At 49.5% G+C, this 21,201-nt stretch overlaps 1 protein-coding gene across 2 annotated transcripts in view; it reads left to right on the top strand.

The window, feature by feature from the left end:
* The window catches only part of LRFN2 (leucine rich repeat and fibronectin type III domain containing 2), a 193,594-nt gene that overhangs the window by 86,466 nt on the left and 85,927 nt on the right, over positions 1 to 21,201 (top strand). The window contains exon 1 of one of the 2 annotated variants that reach the window (XM_017870168.1): positions 10,519 to 10,588. The exons of the other annotated variant lie outside the window; for it this stretch is intronic. The gene's annotated coding sequence lies outside the window, so the exon portion shown is untranslated. Of the gene's footprint in view, positions 1 to 10,518; positions 10,589 to 21,201 lie in introns of those variants that run through there. 2 annotated transcript variants of the gene reach the window in all.

The raw sequence follows: 21,201 nt of genomic DNA, 5'->3' as shown, positions 1-21,201 counted from the left end.
CTTGAAGCCATCAGAGATGACCTACACCACCCTGGCTCTGGGTGCTGGCTGGGCCCACAGGTCTGAAGGCTCTGTGGCATCTCTCATATTCTAGTTTAGTCCAGGGAGACTCACTGAAGTTCTGTGGGCTTCATCTTCGTCATCAGCAAAGTGGGGATAATGATACTCCCCTCTAGGGCTGCTGTGGGCATTCAATGAAGTAACAAAGACACTGTGCTCTGAACTCGGCAAGGCCGTACAGAAATGGAAAGGTGGTTATTTGTCTGTATTAACATCTGCTTTCCTTTGCAGATGTCTGTTTGTCTCCCCAGCAGATGACACCCTCTCTGGGTCTCCACTGGGCTTGATACAGGGCATGTGGAGTCAGGACATGCTCCATGAAGGCACTAAGGGCAAAACGCACATCAACAAGGTAGAATGTTCAGGCTACGCAGGGTGTGTGGCTCTCTGCCCCCTGTTTGTCTGACTCCACTCCCCGTGGGCTCAGATCTCTGATTCCATGAGGGCTTTTGCCCCCCACTTTACCATGCTCACAAGAGTGCCTGGACTCATCTTTTGTAGGCGGGGACATCCAAGCCAGAGTATTGAAGGCAGAGAGAGGCATGCTGGCACATGACTGAGACCATATCCTGGCATATTTTGGCTTCAAGTGTCCTAGATTTTCTAAATGTAAAACATTAATCTGATTATTTAAAAATCAATGGTGACTGGGTGTGGTGGCTCACGCCTGTAAATCGCAGCACTTTAGAGGGCAAGGCAGGAGGATTGCTTGAGCTCAGGAGTTTAAGACCAGCCTGGGCAACATAATGAAACCCTGTCTCTACTAAAAATTAAAAAAAAAAAAAATTAGCCAGGCATGTTGATGGGCACCTGTAGTCCCAGTTACTTGAGACGCTGATGTGGGAAGACTTCTTGAATCCAGGAGATCAAGGCCTCAGTGAGCTATGATTATGCCACTACACTCCAGCCTGGGTGACAGAGTGAGACCCTGTCTTAAAAAAAATAAAATCAATGCTTATGATAGGAAATTAGAACGTGCAGGCAAGGGTAAAAAGATTACCCATAACTATATCTTTCCTGGATAACCTCTGTTAACATTTTGTGCTTTCTTCCAGTCTTTTTAAATGAAAATATTATATATAATACTAAATAATATTTATATTATTTTAGACAGACAGATATATATGTAGGCATATTTCCATATGACCTATGTATGAAGAGAGGGCAATTTTTGCTTTTTCACTTCATACCTTACAGCATTTATTTACCCACGATATTAAATATTCTTTTAAAATGTCATTTTAATAGTTGTGCCTGTATTATCAATAACTTCTTTTCTAATCAATAGAATAAGATATGCTCAATGCAAAAAAAAAAAAAAAAAGTGAAAAAACACAGAAGTGTACAAAACGAAAACACACCACCACCCGTAATTCACATCTTCAAGGATAACACAGTAGACATGTTGGTGTATTTCCTCCCCAAGAATTCTCTTTCCAAACCTGTAGATGTTATTTTTGATGCTATCAGTCCATCCATAGTCTTCTAGGCCCACCGTTTTTCTCAAAGGCGTGTAGTGAATGTTCCCCGGTGTTGGTGAATATTCTTGCAGTGCATTATTTTTCTTCATAGTTGCAGTCCAGTGCACTGTTTGGATTACTCTGGTTTACTCATCCAATGTCTGATGGTTGGACATCTAGTTCCTTTCCACCTTTTGTTATTACAAACAACACTATGATGAACGTTCTTGTATGAAAGCCTTTGTGTATAACCATGATTATTTCCTTGTACACTGCTTTTTTCACTCCTCTCCAGGATCTTTAAGGAAGGGACTTTTTATAAAGCTGTGGGCAGATCTGACAGAATCAACAAGGGCTGAGAGGCACTCAAAGACTAGCAGTGATGCAAGCTATTAGCTGCCTGCCCCTGGCCTGAAGCGATAGGGAGGAAGCAGACCTGAGGCTCTGAAGCCAGAGGGAATGCCACAGAAGTAACAGCCTCACCCTCCACCTGCCCTCTGACCTTCGTCTGGTACATCCCATGGGCCAAACCTGACAGCAGATAAGAGGGCAAGGGGACCTTTCCCTGGGGCACAGAGCTGGGTGAAGGAGGCTCTGAGGGGCAGGCAGAGTAGTCAGCACAGCAGAGCCTCCCAGTCCCCAGGGAGAACCTGTGAGAACACTGGGCTGATGGGGTTTCCCTGATGGCTCAGGACCCGGGCGTTGCTGTCTGTAGTAGTGCAGGCTAAGAGTGCTTTCGTACTGGGTGTCCATCCCACAGGCAGGGAGCTGGAGAGGCCTGCCACGGAGAGGATGGGCGGCAGGTAGTAGCCATCTTCCGAGGGTTATTAGGGCCTCCTCTATTGAAATACATATGAACTGCAGATTTCTTTCATTGTCACCATGGCCTTATGAGGTAGGTGCTGCTGTTCTTCCCATTTTCCAGGTGAGAAAACTGAGGCACAGAAAGGTTTCTAAAAACGTTGCTCTCACAGTTAGTAGAAGGCAGAACTGAAATCTGAACTTGGGTCAGTGGCTCCAAACCCACTGACCTACTACCCTGAACACAGCCCACCAGCCTCTGACCTTGCAGCAGAAACTCGCCACGCTCTAAGGGGAAACGGGTTACTGGTCTCATGCGCTGTCAGGCAGCAGACCCAGCACTTCCACTTTCCCCTCAGCCCACACTCCCTGCTGCCACTCTCTCCAGCCCGGGAAAAGAGAGAAACCATATACACATTGCAACCTGAAGAGGAGCCCTGCGAAGCCCTAAATCCACTCCAATTGTATTTTCTCTTCATCCCTTGGAAAATAAAAATTGCTGAGTGCCTGCTATTTTCCCTGAAACTGTGTTGCAGAAATCTTCTCTTGGGCTCTGACCCTGGGAGTCAGCTTTCTGCCCAAAGCACATTTTTACGGCCAAGTTATTTCTGATTCTTTAAAAGCAAAAGTAGAAGAAAAAAAAAAATGTCTGGAAGGAGCAGGCTCTGTTGTAATGTAATGGCTCAGCAAAAATCCCTGGCCACTGGGTCTGTGCTTGGCCCCGTCCTGGCAGTGGGGAACCTGAGAAATGTCTTGAGTGGCATCATCAGGGCTGGGGAGATGGGGGCTCCAGGATGCAGGCAGTCCCTTGCACTTCAACTATTCCATGGACCCAATAGGGAGGGATGGAGACGATGTGATGTTGAACGGAGAGGAACACACGGCTTGGTAGAGGTCTGACTTTGAACTTTAAAGAGCCGCCTCCTTCCTCATTCTAAGTGAGTTGCTACCTGGGGCATCATAAAAATGCCTCCGGATTTGTGTTTGAAATCGTGTGTGTCAGTATTTGTTGAGCCTGTGTCTGGCAGTGGGCCTTTCTGGGTGCGTCTGAGGACGGGAACCGTGCTGCTCTTGCTTGCTGATGTCTCTCTAGTCTCAAGCATGCTTCCTGGACCATAGCAGGTGCCCAATAAATGTTTATGGGCCATTTAAATGTTTGTGTAGCGTCTCTGTATGTGTTGAATAAGTCTGTGTGTAAGAGTCAGAGGCAAAGTGTCTGTGCCTTTCTGTGGATGGTACCCCAGAATGTCAGCTTCCTGAGGGCAGGGATCATGGTTGGCTTCATTCACTGGCATGCCCCAAGGACATTAGTGACATAGTGATTGTGTACAGCTGCCTGTCCATGGCAGGCTGGGTGTGAGCTGAGTGTGTGCATAGCACATGAGATCATATGTGTGAGGACAAGTGTCCTTGGATATCTTGGTGCCTGAACTTTCGGATGTGACTATTTTTGCATTTGGGAGCAAGTGTACATGCCTTTTTTTGTGAAGTTATGGGGAAAAAAAGTATGCGAAGGCAGCCACAGGGCAGGTGATTGGAAGCAGAAATATCCGATAAATATCTAGGGATATCTTTATAAATATGTCAGGATCCTCTCCTGCAGGTTCTGGCCTCTCTGCAATGGCCTTGGCATGTCTGTATCTGGGTCTTAATTGTAGACCCCTTCAGCCATGAATGCAGCTTAGATTCAATTTCAATTATTAGGAAGGACCTGAGGGCAGAAGACTGGACTTTTTGGCAGAGAGACTCATTATTTACCTCTCTGGCTGTGACAAACCCTTCCAGCTGTGTCCCATCTCCTGCTTACACTTTCAATGCCATTTCCTTCCACTCAGTCTCCAGGGCTCCCCTGATGGTGACAGAGCCTTTCAGTGGATACAGACCTATAGGCACACTGTTGTAGAGTCAGTGTTGCCTCCAGATGGCCTAGACCTTGTCTCCTTGCCTCTTCCTCCAGTCTCCACCCTGTCCTCCCATCCTTTGCCCCACTTAGCACCCGAGCAGGCAGACACCCCAGAAGTGATTCTCTCCTTCTTCAAGGTCAGCTCCCTCTCAGGGCTGTTCCCCAACAGTAAAGATGATAAATAGCTGTTGTGGCCTGAGACTCGGGAAGTGACATTTTTCTAGCCTTCTAAGAATCCCCTGTGTACCAGCTGTTGATGTCCTAATCTTTTTTTTTTTTTTTTTTTTTTTTTTGATCATCCTTGCTTCCTGGGGAGCCCAAGGCCCTCTCTGCAAAGGCCATGCATCAATCCTGGGGAAGACAGGTAGGTGAGGGTGGGGGAGTTGGGGAGGTGTTATGGAAAATCTAGGACACCTGTGCTGCAGAGCCTCCTTGATGCAGGTGTGGAAACTGAGGCACTGTCAGGCACTCAGCTCTTCCCTTCCAAGCCCTTTCCTATTGTAAGTACATTCTTTTCTGTTCCCCTATAGACATGATGTCACCTTGTGTTCTGTGTAGTACAAGGGACTTATAAGATGCTAATATGACAATGGGTGACTGAGAAAAGAAGAAAACAGAGTGCTTATATGACTCCTGCTGAAAAACAAAGCCACAAGACAGCTTTGGAGGCAAATGTCTGGATGGGGAAGGGAGCACAGGGAAGGCTCACAGAAGAGAGAATGAAGGGCAGGGCAGAAAAGACGATGTAGAGCCTGGGTGAGCAGGAATTGATGAGGGCAACAGGTTGGGCCTGGTTGACTAAGAGAAGATGCTGGAAGAGAGGGTTGCTGGGGTCCTCAGTGGGTGAGAACCAGGGAGTGGCTTGCTGGTAAGGGACATCTGGGGGAACTGTAGAGGGGCTCTGAAGCTGAGGCAAGGGGCGGAAGCAAAGGTGGAAACAGAAGGCAAACAGACTTAGGAGTGAGGTGGGCAGTCAGGAATGGCCACAGAAGGGCCTTACTTTGGGATGCTATAAACTTCTCTCCTCCCAGCTGCATGCCCCTTTTGGCAGATCCAGGTGAGGGACTGAATCCTTTGCATGGTGCCCAATAGATTGTAAAGCTCTATTACATTCAGTCACCCGACACCAGCCCAGGAGGTGTGTCGGGTATGAGAACCCTTACATTATAGATAGGGAAGGCACTGAGTAATTAACTGGAGTTTCAAGGCCCATCAGCAAGGAACTGAAGGCCTGAGATTATTAGTTAGGTCTTTTAAATAAGCACCTACTATGTGCCAGGTGCTTTTGAAGCGCTGGGACTAGAGTCAGAAACCACCCAAATCAATGCCTTGTCCCAAAGGATCTTATATTCTAGCAGGAGGAAGCAGAATGTAACACACAAACCAATCAGGAAGATGCTTTTAAGCACCAATACAGAAGATAAAATAGACTAGTGCAGACGTGGGGCAGGATGATGGAGGTCAGGGAGGGGGCCCTTTGAGAGGCCTCTCTGAGGACACTGCATCTGACCTGAGAGCCGAATGATGAGGGCTGGGCATGTGAAGACCAGGCCAGGGAAAGAGGTGTCCAAGCAGGAGGACTAATCAGTGCAAAGATTCTAAGACTGTAATGAGCTGAGTCCAGGATGTCTGGAGCTTCCTGACCAAGGGTGGGCCCAAGGGAAAATGAATAGGCAGAGACCAAATCACACAGGGCCTTGCAGGCTTCAGTGGGGGTTATGGCTTTCATCCCTGGTGTAGCGAGAACTACTGAAAGATTTTAAAACAGTGGGCTGACCTGACCTGATTCCAGTTTAGATGGATCCCTCTCGCTGCTCTGTAGAGGGCACATTGGAGGTGGACCAGAATGATGGGATAAATTAGGAGACTAATGTGGTCCAGGTGAGAGAGGATGGTGACATGGACCAGGCAGTAGCAGTGGATGTGGTAAGAAGGGGTTGGATTCGGGATACATTTCGGAGGTAGAGCTAAGGAGACTTAGTGATGGACGGGCTCTTTGGTGTGAGAGGAAGAGAGGAATCAAGAATGTCTCTTAAGCTTTTGGCTTGAGCATCTGGATGGGTGGACGGTGGGCCATTTCTGAATTGGGAGAGGCTCCAAGCGGGGAATGTATTGGCATATTTGGAGTGAGAAGAAGGAATGTATTTTTCTGTTTGGGTTTAAGGTGCCCAATAGATAACCAAGTGGAGGTGGCAGGTTGGCAGTGGGATGTGTAGTTTCAGTGGGGTTCAGAGAAAAGGACTGGGCTGGAAGTAAATGTGAAGAATTTTCATCCGCTAGAAGGTGTTGGAAGTCGTACAATCAAATACGATTATCTGAGTAGAGTGTAGACACAGAAGAGAAGAGGGCTAAGGATCAAGCCTTAGGCAATCTGACAATGAGAGGCCTGGGAGCTGGCAAAGGAGGGAGGCTGGAAAGGAACAACCCATGCTGTTGGGGGTAAATTGACTGGCTCATACATTAGAGCTAGTCAACATGGCTGTGTGCTATTCCCTGGAGGGTTCTAGATGATGGAGTCTTCAGGAAGGAGACAGGGCAACTGCATGGATGGTCATGAGGAGAGTGGGCAAGATGAGGACAGAAACTTGACTTTGAGAAGATGTTGGGTGGTCAGAGGTGATCTTGATCAATGCCTGTTTCATGGAGAAGTAGGAGTAAAAGCCCAACATGAAGAGAGGTGGGGATGAGGCAGTAGAGATGGTACTGACTAGTAAATATTTTGCTATGAACAGGTGTTCAGGGTCATAGAGGGGCTGGAAGCCAACATGGGGTCAAAGGAAATTTATTTTTTAAGATGTGAAATAGGGAGCCATGTTTTTCAGTGAGATAATCCAGACAGTGAGAAAATGCAAGTCAGCTGGTAGCATAGGGATTGAGGAAGAGATAGGTCTCTGATTTCATTGACTTCTCTATGAAGTGTGTATCAAAGCTGTTTGTTGAGGAGGACCAGGCAGGGAAAATGATGGTTTGAGGAATGATGGAAAATGTTGAAAAGTGAATTAGGAAAGTATAGGAACATTACCTGGAAAGCTTCAAAGGTCTGCCCAGTTATTAGAACTAGTCTACCTGTCTTTGTGTTATTCCCTAGAGGGCTCTAGATGCCAGTCAGCTGATGGGTGCAGGTGCCATGCAGAAGGATAATTGGGTTTAACCAGGGTTGGGGATTTCCAGGTGCGCATGAAGGAGGGAGATAAGTTCAAGGGCAATAAGAGTTGCCCTTGGAAGAGGCATGGAGTTGGAAGAGGATGGCTTTGGGTTGGTCCATGAAATCTGGGCTGAGTAATAGAAGAAAATAAGAACACTGTTTCATCAACAGTGAACAAGATGAATGGATTGGAGCCCTCAATCAGGTGGAAGAATATTTGGCATAGGAGTAGAGAGTGAGATAGGAGATGGCAATCAAGGGGGTGCTTGAAATGAAGCTTTCAGAGGTGAGGTGTTATGGATGATGATGAGGTCTAGGTTGTGGCCATGTGAGGGGATGTTGAAGAGAAGGATGAGGTCCTTGGTGCTAAGAGGGTCAATGGACTAAGGGGCCTGCGTGTTGAACAGGTAATCTGCCAGGATATGAAATTGTCAGGAATGATGGCAGGGATGGTTGTGGAGAGACACAGGGAGCCAAGTGCTGAGGTCATCAACGGATGATTAATCTTTAATTCTTGGAATTTCAAAGTCATCTAATGAAGTGGTTTTAAAGCAATTTGTAAGACTCAACTCTTATTCAAAGACAGCATTTTGAGGCAGCTTAAATAGAAGAAAGCAGCCCTGCTGTTTGGAAATGGGGGTGGGGAAACTAAGCCCCTTGCTGTCACCTCCACTCTGAGCAGCCTTTGAGAGGGCTCCGAGGAACTTTCCATGGCACACAGTGAGAGAAGTGCCGATCTGGTCCAAGTCCCCTTATTTGACATTTGAGGAGCAGGAATGTTTCTTGTCCCAGGTGACCCTGTTAGGAACAGAGCTGGGAATGGAACCAGGTGTCCTGTCTTACCCTGGACCTGAGATCCATAACTACTTCAAACCTGCTTTCCCATCTTGTGTTGTTTTTCCCTAAGATTCCTAACACTCTACTTTGTGTTGTAAACACAGGACTCACCATGACATTAGCAGGAAGCTCCTCTCCGGCTGTCCCTAGGGGAGGTCCATTTCACCCTTTTGGGCTTTTCCAGAACCACAGGACAGCACTGTCTTGTCAGAACAGCAGGTGAGGCTCAAGTGAAAGACACACTGGCCTAGCTAATAGACATACCTAGTGATTATGTCTGCCCTTATGGGGCCAGATCAGGGTACAGAGATCAATTGTAACCTGAGACCGGTCCCCGACTGGGGTTCTAGAGCCTGGCTTGATGGGGATAAGGCAGGATTGACCTACAAGCTGGAAGTTGGTGTCTGGAGGTGAGGCCAGCATCCAGCCAAATGGATTGTCCAAGCAGTACATCAGTCTAGTTGAGAGGCAGAAGCCAGCTGCAAGGCAGTGGGGCAGAAACCAGACTCCAAGGGATGAAGGGGCAGGAGGAGGATTGAAACAGAGCTAGGGCTTCTGGAGGTGCTGGAGAGCTCAGGAGGCTGTTTATGTGTCCCATTCGGCCTCATCCATTGTAGGGTTGGTGCTAGACAGACTCTGTATGGGAGAGCACGTCCAGGCCAGTAGGTTAAGCCCTGAAATGAGAGATGGGAAGGCAGAGGGCAGTACCCAAAGCCAGCTGGGAATCTTGTTTGCCCACACACAGTGGAATGCCACCTAGCCTGGGATATAGAAAATAGTGTCTCTGCCCTTGGGAAGCAGCTGGTAAGCATTAGACAAGTGCCATTTCCTCAGCCAGATGAGTCAGGGTTCAAGTCAGGACTCCAAATACAGAGGAATGCCTGGCAGGAAACTGGAGTAGCATGCAGGGAAACTGAGGCAGAAGGTCAAGGTGGACTGGCAAGGGCAGGGGGCATCTATAGAGGGACATACTTCCCATCCCTGACACCCAGCCTTGGGTCGGGTCCCAGTGCATAGAGGACTCCAGGGTGTTGTTTCCCTCTGCCTTGAATGTCCTTTCTGAGATGTCACCAGGGCTTGGTTCTTTCATATGTCATAGTGTCCCTGCTCCCCTCCCCCTGACCACCCTGTCCAAATGAGCTCCTGCTCCTCAGTCCTCGTTCCCCTCATGCCTGTAACCTGCTTGATGCTTCACCGAAGCACTTACCACTATCCAACATCCTATATATATTGTCTTGTTACTGTCCACCAACCACACTAGTGCTAGAATGGAAGCTTCCCCAGGGTAGGGAATTTCTCTTCCCTTCTGCTGGGCAGTGAGTTGGGAGGAGTGTTCCTGTGACCCCCTCCTCTCCTCTTCTAACTGCTTCTGGGCTTGGGAACTGGTTCTGGTTATGATAGAGAGGCTGGCCTTCCGTGCCCTCCTTGGGGTCCTGTTGCCTCTGCCCTGGGCCCCAGCAGAGAAGGTGCCCCTGGCTGCCATGCAGTGATGCCCACCTCTCCCTGAGAACAGGGCTGTTCAGGCCTGAGGGCAGGTGAGTAGTGCTGGGTCCTGGAAACCCCAGGCCGATTATATCAAGGCTGATAAGCCTCAGTCAGTGGCTCTAAAGATAATCAATTGTTTTCATTCTGAGTGAAACAACCGGCTCCAAGGAACCTCTATTTAAAAACCACACACATATGACAGATGCATCTCTTGTTAAATTGTTGCACATGTGGATCTGATTTAACCTGGCAGGTTCAATGTGCTTCCAGCTCAGTGCCAGAGAAGGGGGTGAGAGAGGAGCTGGGCCAGGAGAGGGGAGCAGGGGGAGCTGTGGGGTGGGGACAGCCGAGCAGGAAGGAGAGCAGTTTGCAGGACAGGCAAGAGGAAGGGACTGCACCTTCCCACCCATCCCACTTCACTCACCCTTGGGACTCAGGGTAGCTCTTTCATGTAGGAAATCCTGCCCAACTAGTCTATGACCCTATGTCATCCTCCCCCTTCCTCCCAATTCCAGAGGATTGGTGTCTTGGCTCGAAGGTACCTTAGACCACAGGGTCCCTATCCTTGATTTTCCAGAGAGGGAAACAGACACTCAGAGAGGGTAAGCTGCCTACCCAAAGTCACACAGCAAAATAGAGTGGAGCCAGAGCCAGGATGCTAGGGGTCCTCTGGCTACTCTTCCTTTGGCACTTCTAGGGAGGAAATCTTGTGTCTTCCAAAAGGTGATGGCCTTGACAAACGCAGGGGCCACACCTGTCTCTTTCCTTGCCCTCCAGGTGCACTCTAAGATGGCCACCTAGGGAATGTTGTTAAATTCGTGGAGTCCCAGGGAAAGAGGAGAGATATTGAGGTGTGGACAATGAAGCAGCTTGAGCAAACCAGGCCCCAGAGAACAGGTGAGCATCAGTGGTGACGGTATGTCATACCCTCTTCTGCTTTAGATCCTGCAGTGGCTCCCAGGTTCACTCAGAGTAAAAGCCAAAGCTCTCCCAGTGACCTGCAAGGCCCTACGTGACCTCCATCTCCACCGCCGTGGCTTCCCTATCCTCTTTGTCCTTCTCTTCCCCCTCACTCCTCTATGGCCACAGTGGCCTCCTGGCTGTCCCTTCTGCACACCGTGCACACACCCCTCACCTTATAGGTGAGGCCCATAGATCCAGACGAGTCAAGGATGTGAGGCATCACTCAAAGCTTGAAGAGAAGGCAGCCAGATCGAAGCCAGGGAAGCCGGTAAGTCAGGGAGGGAACAGAGGGCCAGAAAGGCAAGGAGTCTCCCCTGCCCCAGGCAGGTTGGCAGCAGTGGGAGCCTAATGCCCATTCTCTGAGCCCAGGAGCAAGTCTCTGGTGGCAGGGTTCTCTGATGTTCCAGTCCTGACAGGGCTAGTGGGTGGCACAAGCAAATGCAGGCCTGGCTATGAGGGGCAGCTGCTGAGAGTGGGCCATATGCTGTGGCCTGTGCCAGACATGGTGAGCTCTAGAGGGAGAGCAGGGAATCAGCAGCTCCAAGAGTGTCCTCAGGGCTGAAGAAAGGCAAAGAGCAATGAATTTTCATGTAAGAGTCTTGAGTGACTTGAAAATCCATTCCCATGGGGATCCTTCTGCAGGAGAGCCACAGGTGAGCTCTGGTGGCCACAGGGCTCTGAGGGTGGCTGCGTGAGCCCTGAGCCTGGGCTTCAAACTGGCAGCCCTTCTTCTCTCCATCAGGCAGCTGCAGCCTCGCTGCTCCTCCTCCATCTCTCCACACTGGTGGTGGCCTGAGGCATGGCCATGGCCATAAATAATAGTAATAACTAGAGAGTCTGTTCCAAGCAAGATGATTTTATGAAATTACATTTTTGAAAAGGTTAATTCTTCCATCTCCCCACTTGTACTCCAATCTGGAGAGGCAAATGTGGATTAATTGGACCCATTTCCTCCCCGGCCTCTACAAAACCCTGACGAGATATGCTTCTACTGGGTCTGACTTCTCTCCTGGGCTTGCTGCAAAGCAGTAGGTGCTGGGCCCTTCTTCCCACCAGAACTGACTGACCTCCAGGCGCTGGGCTCCAGGCTCCAGGCTCCAGGCTCCAGGCAAGCAGTGGCCCTCCCTCTGCTGCAGGCAGAGAGGCATAGAGGGGAGGAGCAGAAAGGCCAGAGAGGTCATGGGGAAGTGGACTTGGGGGGCAGCAACTGGGGCTGAGGTGGTGCAAATGGGGAGATGAGCTGGGGGCACCCGGGTATGTCTATAGAGTGTGCAGTGCGTAAGTCATGGTTGGGGAGTGAGTAGATGGAGACAGATGGACAGAGATGGGAGGGAGGACATGTGGGTCAGTCCTCTCTTCTGTCTCTACTCTCCACCTTTCTGTCATTATTATTCCCTAAGTAAGCGGAAGAAGACAGACCCTGAGGGAAGGTGAGAAGGGTGGGTAAGGAGAGTTCGCTCCGAGTTCTAAGTGTGTCCTTCTGCCCTCCTCCCAGTCCTCCTCATCAGCACCCAGGCAGCCCTGCCTCATCCCCCAAGCCCTTCCCAGGCTGGGCTGCTGTCTTCCTCCCCCAGTTTTCCTCCTTCTCACCCATCTCCTCCCCTGTGTGTCCCAGACACTGCCACCTCCTCCAGGCACAATCTCCCTCCACTGGGCCAAGCTGAGGTGGGTTGAGGAGAGCCTGGAGACCAGGTGTTAGGAGGTCTGCAGGTGTCTCTGCCTCTGCCTCTTCTTAACTGCACGCCTCCGATGGGCACTGCCCCACTTGGGTCCTCAGTTTCACCATCTGTGGAGTTAAGAGGTCCAATGAGCTTATTCCAAGTCCCCTTCCAGCTCTGAAGTGTGATGATTGTTGAATTGGTGATTAGAAGAACAGGGTACTCTAGTGTTCTGTCGTTCGTGTTTTTGTTTTCTGGTGGGAGGTCTTTAATGGATTTCAGATACACTAAAGTGACAGCAGGGATGCAGAGAAGGCAGTGAGACGGAGGCAGGCAGGGTGGGGAGTGCCTGCTGGTTCCTGGTGTGCTGTGAGGTGTATGTGTGCCTATGGTATAGACGGGGGTGAGAGAGGTGCTTGGTAAATATCTGTAGAAGGAATGGACTTTACAGCAGGCTATGTGCTTAGTGCTATGTGAAATCTTTATGCCAACACCTTGAAAGCAAAATAAAATTCAACATTATCAGTTCAATTCTCCACCAACAATTACTTTTTTTTTTTTTTTTTTTTTTTTTACTGAGTCAGTTCCCTTCCTTTGGTTTGCTCCTAACTTTTTACACTTCCTAGAATGTTCCCTAATTCTAATCATCCTCTAACCCTGAAACCCTGAGGGATAGGGAAATGCACCTGCCCTCAAGGAGGCAGAGGAGGTAGAAATTCCTTCATACCAGACCTGAGGTTTGGAACTACCCCTAATACTCAGTGGGTACAGGGAGGAAGCCTTAAGTCCTCCTAAAGGTTGTAGGGATCATGGAGGGCTTCCTGGAGGAGATGTTGAAGCTGAGCCTTGAAAGATGTGAATAATTACATTCTATGGGCCACAGAAGGCTTGATAAATGGCTTGGTCAAGGGACAGAATGGCAGGCAGCTGCCTAGGGTGTGGTGGGGACAGGTGGAGAGTTGGTCTGTTGTATACCTGGGACTCAGGTTCTCAGAAGCAAGAGGTCCAGGAAGGCTTCCCACAGGAGGGAGGCTTGGAGGATAGGTGGGTTATTTTAGCAGAGGACAGGACCACTTCTCATGGGGGTGCTGGTGTCAGGAAGGAGCAAGGCAGAGGGAATGGAAGTCGGTGTGGATGGTGGTGGGGGTTGGGGGTCCAAGGAGGTGGCCAGGAGAGTGGGAGAAGAAAGGTCTGGTCTGGAAGGAAGATTCAGGGCTCCTTGGAACCCCTTCCTTGCAGGTTCTGGGCAGGGCCAAGCCACCCATTCCCTGGTGTAAATTCCTCCTTACAGGTGCTCTCCTTGTTTATTTCTGTTCACAGAGCAGGGAAGACCTATTTCCCTCCTAAGAGCCTATTTATTCTACTTTCTCATTTTCCAATCCAGTGAGTTTATGGCTTTTTTGGGTTGGCTTTCGTCTTCCCAACAACAAGAGAAAACATTCCCTTTCCTTTTCAACCCGTGCCTAGGGAAAAACTGGGGGCTGCTGCTGTGACTGGGGGGCCTAGGGACTGCTACGCTGAGCCTTTACCCCGCCCACCAGCCAGAGGAATCTGGGGCTTCCACCCCACACCAGGCTCAAGGCTGAGATCGGGGAAAGGGGGTTAGGAGTGTTGGGTGATTCTGACTGCTCAGGGGATGCAGAGAAAAAGTAGGATTTGGATGAGAGGCACAGGATACCTCCAGCAGACAGCTGGGGAAGGTGGGCAGCGGCTCTCCATGTGGCAATACACAGTGAGCCTGGTAGCTTGCTTTGGTTTTATCCTGCCGTGTCTTTTTACACTTCCAAATCCTAGCCATACCATCCTTGGATTCACTAATGAAACCCATTGACTTTTCCCCATCAATTTCACAGTTCTTTGGGCTTCCAGCCATCCCTTCTGGTCATATTTCCAAAAGTCAGTGGCCATGCACCTTTCACAGCTATCTGCCCACCTCTCTTTCCCATCTGCTAACTTTTTTGGGACATGTACATTTTTCAGAGATGGAAGGATAGGCTCATGGAGTTGCTATTTAATGAGATGAGGAAGGCTGCAGGAGGAACAGGTGTAAGGGGAGAAGCAAGAACTCACTGATGCCCTGCCAGGTCTGGAGCACCTATGAGGCATCCCAGTGGTGATGTCAGTGAGATTCAAATGGTGAGTCTGGAGCTCAGGTGAAGCCAGGGCTGAGGGCATGGACTTGGGGCTCATTGGCATAAAATGGTCTACTCACCATGGAACTGGATGACCTCCCCCAGGGAAAGAGAATAGAGAAGGCCAAGAAGGATCAGAAGCAAAAGAGTCTTACTGGAAGCAGAAAGCAAAAAAGGTCTTACTGAAAGACCAGCAAAAGAGACTGAGCCAGACAGGCCTGAGAGGAAGCAGACCCAGAAGTAATCCCTGTCATGGCTGTCGCCTGGTGGTCTTCAGGCCACTTTACACATTGGCTCATGTCCTCAGGGAACAGACCAGAAAGAACATAGATTGACTCAGGATCCCAACGCCATCCCTTCCCAGGTGTGTGACATTGGGCAATTTACTCTGCCCCTCTGAACCACATTTCCTCACTCTGCATCCAGAAGATAAAACCTGTGAACACCTAGTAGCCACACCATAAATGTCAGTTCCCCTTCCCTCCCTACTCTTCCTAAAATAAAACCACCGTGGCATGCATCATCTCAGAAGGAAGTCATACAGCACTTGAGATATGTCTTTAAATACATTATCTTACACTTGCCCACACCAAATCTCATCTGTCACTTTTCTGCCCACTCGTACACACCCTTGTGGGATTCTGTAGCGTATCCCCATTGGCTTGACATTTCATTCCCTCAAAAAACTTAGTGCCATTTGCACATCCCCAGCTTTCACTGCGTAACTCCCTTTTCCAGATGATTTATTAACATTTCAAATGAGGCGGCCTCATCCTAACCACGGGACACTTCTGTTGTTCATTCTCCACCCAGATAAGTGCCTAGCAAGTTCTCCAAACTTCTACCCCTTCCTTATCCAGGCACAGATCCGCTGAGATGCCCTCCCGCCATCCCCCCGAGCCCATCGTAACCCTGAAGGAATCTGTCACAAGGCTTCACTACCTGCTGAATTCCCCAAGGAATCTCTGTGCTCCAGGGCTCAGGGGTCCCGCCCTTTGTTAGAGATGCATCCTGCTCTTCTTGCAGTCAGGAGGTGAAACCCATTAGCCCAGGGGCCCTGAGTTCCTTCTAAGATTACTCACTGGGTGGGTGCTGTATTCCCACTTGATTCTGCTCATCCTCTGTGGACGGCACACTATCTCCCCTCAGACCTTACAATTTCAGTTCATATCAGCCCCACTCCCACGGCCCACTGCCCACACCTGCATCTTTGACTTGAGGGCCTTCTAGACTTACACATTCTGCCCAGAAAAGTACATAGGCCAGAAGGGCCAAGAAATTTATGCCCCTGGAGCAGCCCTCAAACAATGACTGATGGGCACTCACCTTCCAGCACCCTCGCCTCGCAGGAGGGAAGGGTAGCACTAATGTGAATGTCTGCACCGCCTCTGAGTTCCCCAGTGGGGCTGAGTTCCAGCTACCCCTGTTGTAACTAGCTTAATTACACATTTATTAGCTGCGTTCTTTTTCCCTTTTCACTTCCCCTACTCCCCTCCCAGGTTTTCAAAGCCCACCTCCCAAATCAACTGTGTGCCCTTGAATCTTTGTCTCAGGATCTCCTTCTGGGGGCACTTAAACCAAGACCCTTGGCTGGTCAGCCCATGATAACCAAGCGACCTTGAGCCACAGCTTTCCTGATTTGCCCTGTGTTCTTTCAGGGCTTAAAGTCCAGACGTTGGGTGCACTCTACCTCAAGAGTTCTCTCCAGCTCTAGGGAGCAGCCTGGCCTTGTCCAAGACCTCAGGGGCACTGGGCCAGAGAATTCTTCTCCGTCAGAGGGCACTTCTGAGCCTTGCTTTCGATGTTGGAGGAGTTTATCTTGTCACTAGCTGCATTGTCTGCTGATTTATCTCTGTCCAGGGGAGTGGGGCCCAGCTGTAGACAGCAAACATATTGAGTAAATTTCTAATGAACTGATTACTCAGCTTAGCATTTTAACTGCAGCATTAAGCATCCTCTCACCCTCATAAACATGTTGAACTACTGAAGGGATTATGGCTTCCAGGCTGGCCACTCTGTCACTGGGAAAAATTAATCTCGAGATTTAATCAAAGTCAAAACCACAAACTGCAGTAGGGAAGGGGCTTTTTCTCTCCGTGATGCCCAGGAGAGGGTGGGACATTCATAGATTTCCGCGCTGACTTGGGAGCTACTTTGAGATGTCATCGTGTCTATCCTTCTATGTCTGGGTGTGCACAGACACATTGGTCTGATAGTTGAACATTTTATAGACATAACCTGCCTGAAAAATGCCCCTTTTGTAGCTAGAGTAGTAAACCGAAGAGGAAGTAGGTTAACAATTTTTCTTTCTTACACAAGGTTGGAGTGTGATGACAAACATGAATGCAGAATTCTGTGAGTGCTCCACTTTGACCCTCAAATCCTTTTTCGGGGTCTCTTACAGTAGTCAAGGCTACGTTTAAACTCTCATTGCATCTTCTCAGAACTCTGTGATCTCTGTTGAACCCCATCAGCCTCTGTCTGATCAGGCTGAGGAGCAAGTGTGGATAGCAGAGCCCACCTGGGCAGCTCTCACCTGGACATACTCTCAATGTACAAGAGCTAGAGGGGCCTACAAGGACTGCATCCTTCTGAGGGAAGGATCGGATATTGCATTTCGTGGCTCTGAGCTCGTGGACTTAGCTTGGAGATATTACCGTACAGGCCTGGATGATGGGTGGTCAGCAGCTGAGAACAATGATCTGATATCTAATTCCTCAGGAATAGATCCCAGGGGTTGGAGTGGAGGAGCATGTGTGGCTCCAGTGAGCCAAGACCCTTGCCCCTCCAAGTATGCCCTTAGTGGGATCAGAGTCCAGGGAGCACAGAAGTACATCATCTAGGGCCCATCAGCCTCCCTGAACCGGGATCTGCTCTTTTCTGGGGTCCCCTGGGTGATTTGTGTGCACATTACAGTGAGAGAGGCACCAGACTAGCCCTCTGGAGAAGCTGGCAGGAGGGATTGCTTTGGAGCTCAGGGGGTGGGGGCAGGATCCATTGGGGAGCCCTTGCTCCTTAGTTTGGGCCTGGATTAGACAGCTGAAAACTAGAGACTAGCCACCGATCACACAGCTTGGCAGAGGCCTCCAAAATGAGAGTGCTCAGGTGACCCTGTCTCCTGGATCAGCGCCACACTCCATCCTTGTCAGGGCCCACTGCCTGCTTTCTCATAAATCCTTCCTTCTGGAATGAAATTATTTCCTTTATGATGAGGAGGCAGTTGGTACTGTCTCACTGCTAAGCAGAGGTGGCAAGAGGGGCATAGCTAGGTCCTGACCCTCTGGAGCTGGCACAGGTACACAGAAAGCCCCTCAAGATCCCGTTGGTAAAAGTTTTGCCAAAGGAGATAGCAAATTCTGCCTGCTGTGCATGCTAAGACAGCCCGCACTCCTGGCAGGGAGAGGGGACAGAGGCGGCTATTTTCTCTGAGCCAAGAATGCTGACAGGCTCAAGAGGGAGGATGATGTGGCAGGCAGGAGACTGTGTGTGACCTTGAACTTGGAACCAAGGATGCTTTCAGGGATTCAGATGCTCCTCAAGGGGATTTGGGATATAATGTCAGAACCTGTCTCAAAGCCTAACTGAGACTTGAGGGTAAAGGGAGGGAAGGAAGTCCTGCTTCCGTCTGGAAGCTGCCTGGTAATCTTCCTTCCTCCCTGTCATACCCACATCATGGAATCACTGCTCCTCATTTCCTGCCACTTCTGAGCCTTGGTTTCCCTAGAGATAAAATGGGGACAGCAAGAGTAAGTTCGGCATAGGTGTGAAGTTATAATTAGATGGGCTGATTTGTGAAAAACTCCTCAAATAGAGGCTGGCACACAGTAAGTGCTCAATAAATGGATCCGTTGCCATTGTTGTTCTTGTACCCTCATTGGCTTCCCATCAGAGGTCAAAGCTGTCTCTTCTGCAGATCAAGCACCTCCCACCTCACCTTCCCCAAGAAGTTCTGTGACCCCGGGAAGCATGGGTGAACCCCAAGGTGGAAGCCATTAGGGTGCCACCAACTCTGCCAGTGCAATAGTGGGAAAGTCCAGGAAGCAGACAGAGCAGGGAGGGCAAAGAAACCCAGGTTCAAGGGGAGAGAAGATGGTAGGAGAAGGGAAGATGGAAATGAAAAGCAGAGATGGGTAATGGCATCACTCTAACATCTACGGTGTAGCTGGTATTGACACACATTTTCTATTTTATGCCCCACAGCAACCCTTAAAGTAAGTATTAGGCACCCATTTTGTGGATGAGGAAAGTGAGGTCTGAGAGGTGAAATAACTTGCCAGAGTCAGGCAGCAAGTAAGGGGCTGATGAGTTGTTACAGACTCTTTCTTCTCAACCACCCTGGTGCCTTCTGGGCTTTGGCGGAGGAAGTGAGAGCTCCAAGAACAGGGGAGAGGCCAAGGGAACAGAGGGACAGTGGCTGCAGCAGGGACAGGGAGCTGGCAGTGGAGTGGGCACAGCCCCTTAGGCGCCCTAATCATGTCCAGGAGTCCTTGGCAGGCCTGCACCACCCGGGAGCTCATTACTGTCACTTATCTGCCTGTACTCTGAGTTCTTCTGAAGTCCTCCTCCGCCCCAGCCTGAGCCATCCCCAGGGAGCTGGCCTGGCCAGGAACGGGAGGCAGGGCCCAGGGTGGAGCTGAGATGGGCAGGGCGAGAGCGGGGGTGTGCAGAAGGAGGGCGCAGTGGGGGAGGCTGCTGAGGCCGTGAAGGGAGCTGAGTGCTGACTTCAGAGAAGCTAGTAGGTGTTGCCATGACAACCACAGACTAGGGACATCTTTGAAAAAGAAAAAAGAAAAAGAAATAAAAGTTTGGCAGTTTTATTTGCTGTCTTTGTACCCCTTGCCAGAAGGAAAAGTAGAGATCTTGGGGAGCGCTGGAGATGGCTGGGCAGGCAGGTGGGGGTGTCAGGGCCAGGATTCCCCCAAGGGGAGGATGTGGTTTCACATCCACATGGTGGAGGCTCCTCCATGTGGTCCCCAGGGGTCTTCAGAACTTAGCATCTTCTCCTGACTCTGGTCCATCCATCTGTGTTCCAGGACCTCTTTTGAGAACCTGAGACCTCTATGGGACTTGTCATCCGGGTCTGGTTCTATTCATGTCCTGCCAAGTGACCAGCAGAGAAGCCCTCTTTAGACTTGGACCCACCGGGAGGAGTGAGTTTCAGAAGCCAAGGTTTCCCAAGTCCCATCCTCCCCACCCCTGCCTGACAATAGCTCCTTTTCTACATGGCAACTGACACTAACACAAAGGGCAAAGGGATACAAGTGCCAGCCCCCATGTCACACTCCCTGGCTGCAGAACCCTGTATCCCTTCTAGCTGCTTGGGCAAGCTAGGTAACTGCTCTGTGCCTCAGTTGCCCCATTGTGAAATGAGCACAATAGCTAGATCCAGCTCACTGCGTTGCTGGAAGGATTAGATGAGTGAACATACGTAAAGCACTTAGAACAGCATCATTGCTTGGTCTAGCCTGGTGCTGTAGCATTTCAGCGATCTTCAACTTTAGGGCTGTGAAACTGAGGCTTTGGATGACAGGATTGTGGGACTGAGTCTCCACCCTTCATCTCCTGGCCCTGGGCACAGGAACCTCTCAGATCTGAACACTGCCCTTCTGCTACCCTAACCTCACCCAGGGAGCCTTCAGCACAGTCACTGGACAACTGGAAGGGACAGGCGAGCCCTATCCTTAGGTTTGCCTTCGTGGACTATTCCCTGGGCTTACATGTACACCAGACTCCCAGGGTCTCAGTTTCTCAAAGGTGCTTTCCATCCCCATCAAAAAAAAATAAGCAAATTCAAAGCAAACTGATTTTGATCCTTGAGAGAGGATCTATTGGTATTGATGAAACTCTGAACCAGGGACGGCTTTTCAGTAAATGGTTTTCTTTTCTTTCTTTCTTTCTTTCTTTTTTTTTTTTTTTTTTTTTTTTTTTTTTTTTTTTTTTTTTTTTTTGAGACAGAGTCGTTTTCTGTTGCCCAGGCTGGAGGGCAGTGGCACAATCTCGGTTCACTGCAACCTCTGCCTCCTGGGTTCAAGTGATTCTCCTGCCTCAGCCTCCCGAGTAGCTGAGATTACAGGCATGTGCCACCACACCTGGCTAATTTTGCATTTTTTGTAGAGATGAGGTTTTACCGTGTTGGTCAGGCTGGTCTCGAATTCCTGATCTCAGGTGATCCTGCAGCCTCGGCCTCCCAAAATGCTGGGATTATAGGCGTGAGACACTGCACCCAGCCCAATAAATGCTTTTCTTCCTTCAAAACTAAAGCCTTCAGAAGATTTATGTTCCTGAACAGACCCAGATGCTTGTCAGGGGCCCATCAGCAATTGGTGACTCCCTCAAATTAGCATGGCACTTGCAATTAATATGTAAGCATTCTAGAGAGATTCTCTGTGGATGTTTAGCCCAGATTTTTCTAAGCCTCTTCCCTCCAGACATATAGGTGACATTATTTTAGACTCCATCTTAGCTACTATGAATTTCAGAATCATTAGGTTTTGCAGTTAAGTGCCCAGTCAGCAGTCTGATATTCCTTTAAGTCACAAATAATAGCTACCATTTAATGAGTGCTTGTATTCCACCTGGTCCCATATGAGACATGGTGACATGTGACATCGATAAGTCCTAATCATAACCCTCCCTTCAGGCTAGGGATTTATTCTTATTTCCAGGGGAGGCATGTGGGACCCGGAGAAATAAGAGACTCATTTAAAGCCACACAGCAAGCAGGGCAAGGAGTCAGGATTCAAATCTAAGACTGCCC

This window comes from Rhinopithecus bieti, unplaced genomic scaffold, assembly GCF_001698545.2.
Source record: "Rhinopithecus bieti isolate Rb0 unplaced genomic scaffold, ASM169854v2 scaffold_4553, whole genome shotgun sequence".
Taxonomy (NCBI): Eukaryota; Metazoa; Chordata; class Mammalia; order Primates; family Cercopithecidae; genus Rhinopithecus; species Rhinopithecus bieti.
Note: the sequence above shows the minus strand (reverse complement) of the source record. Positions and strands in the feature narration are given on the sequence as shown.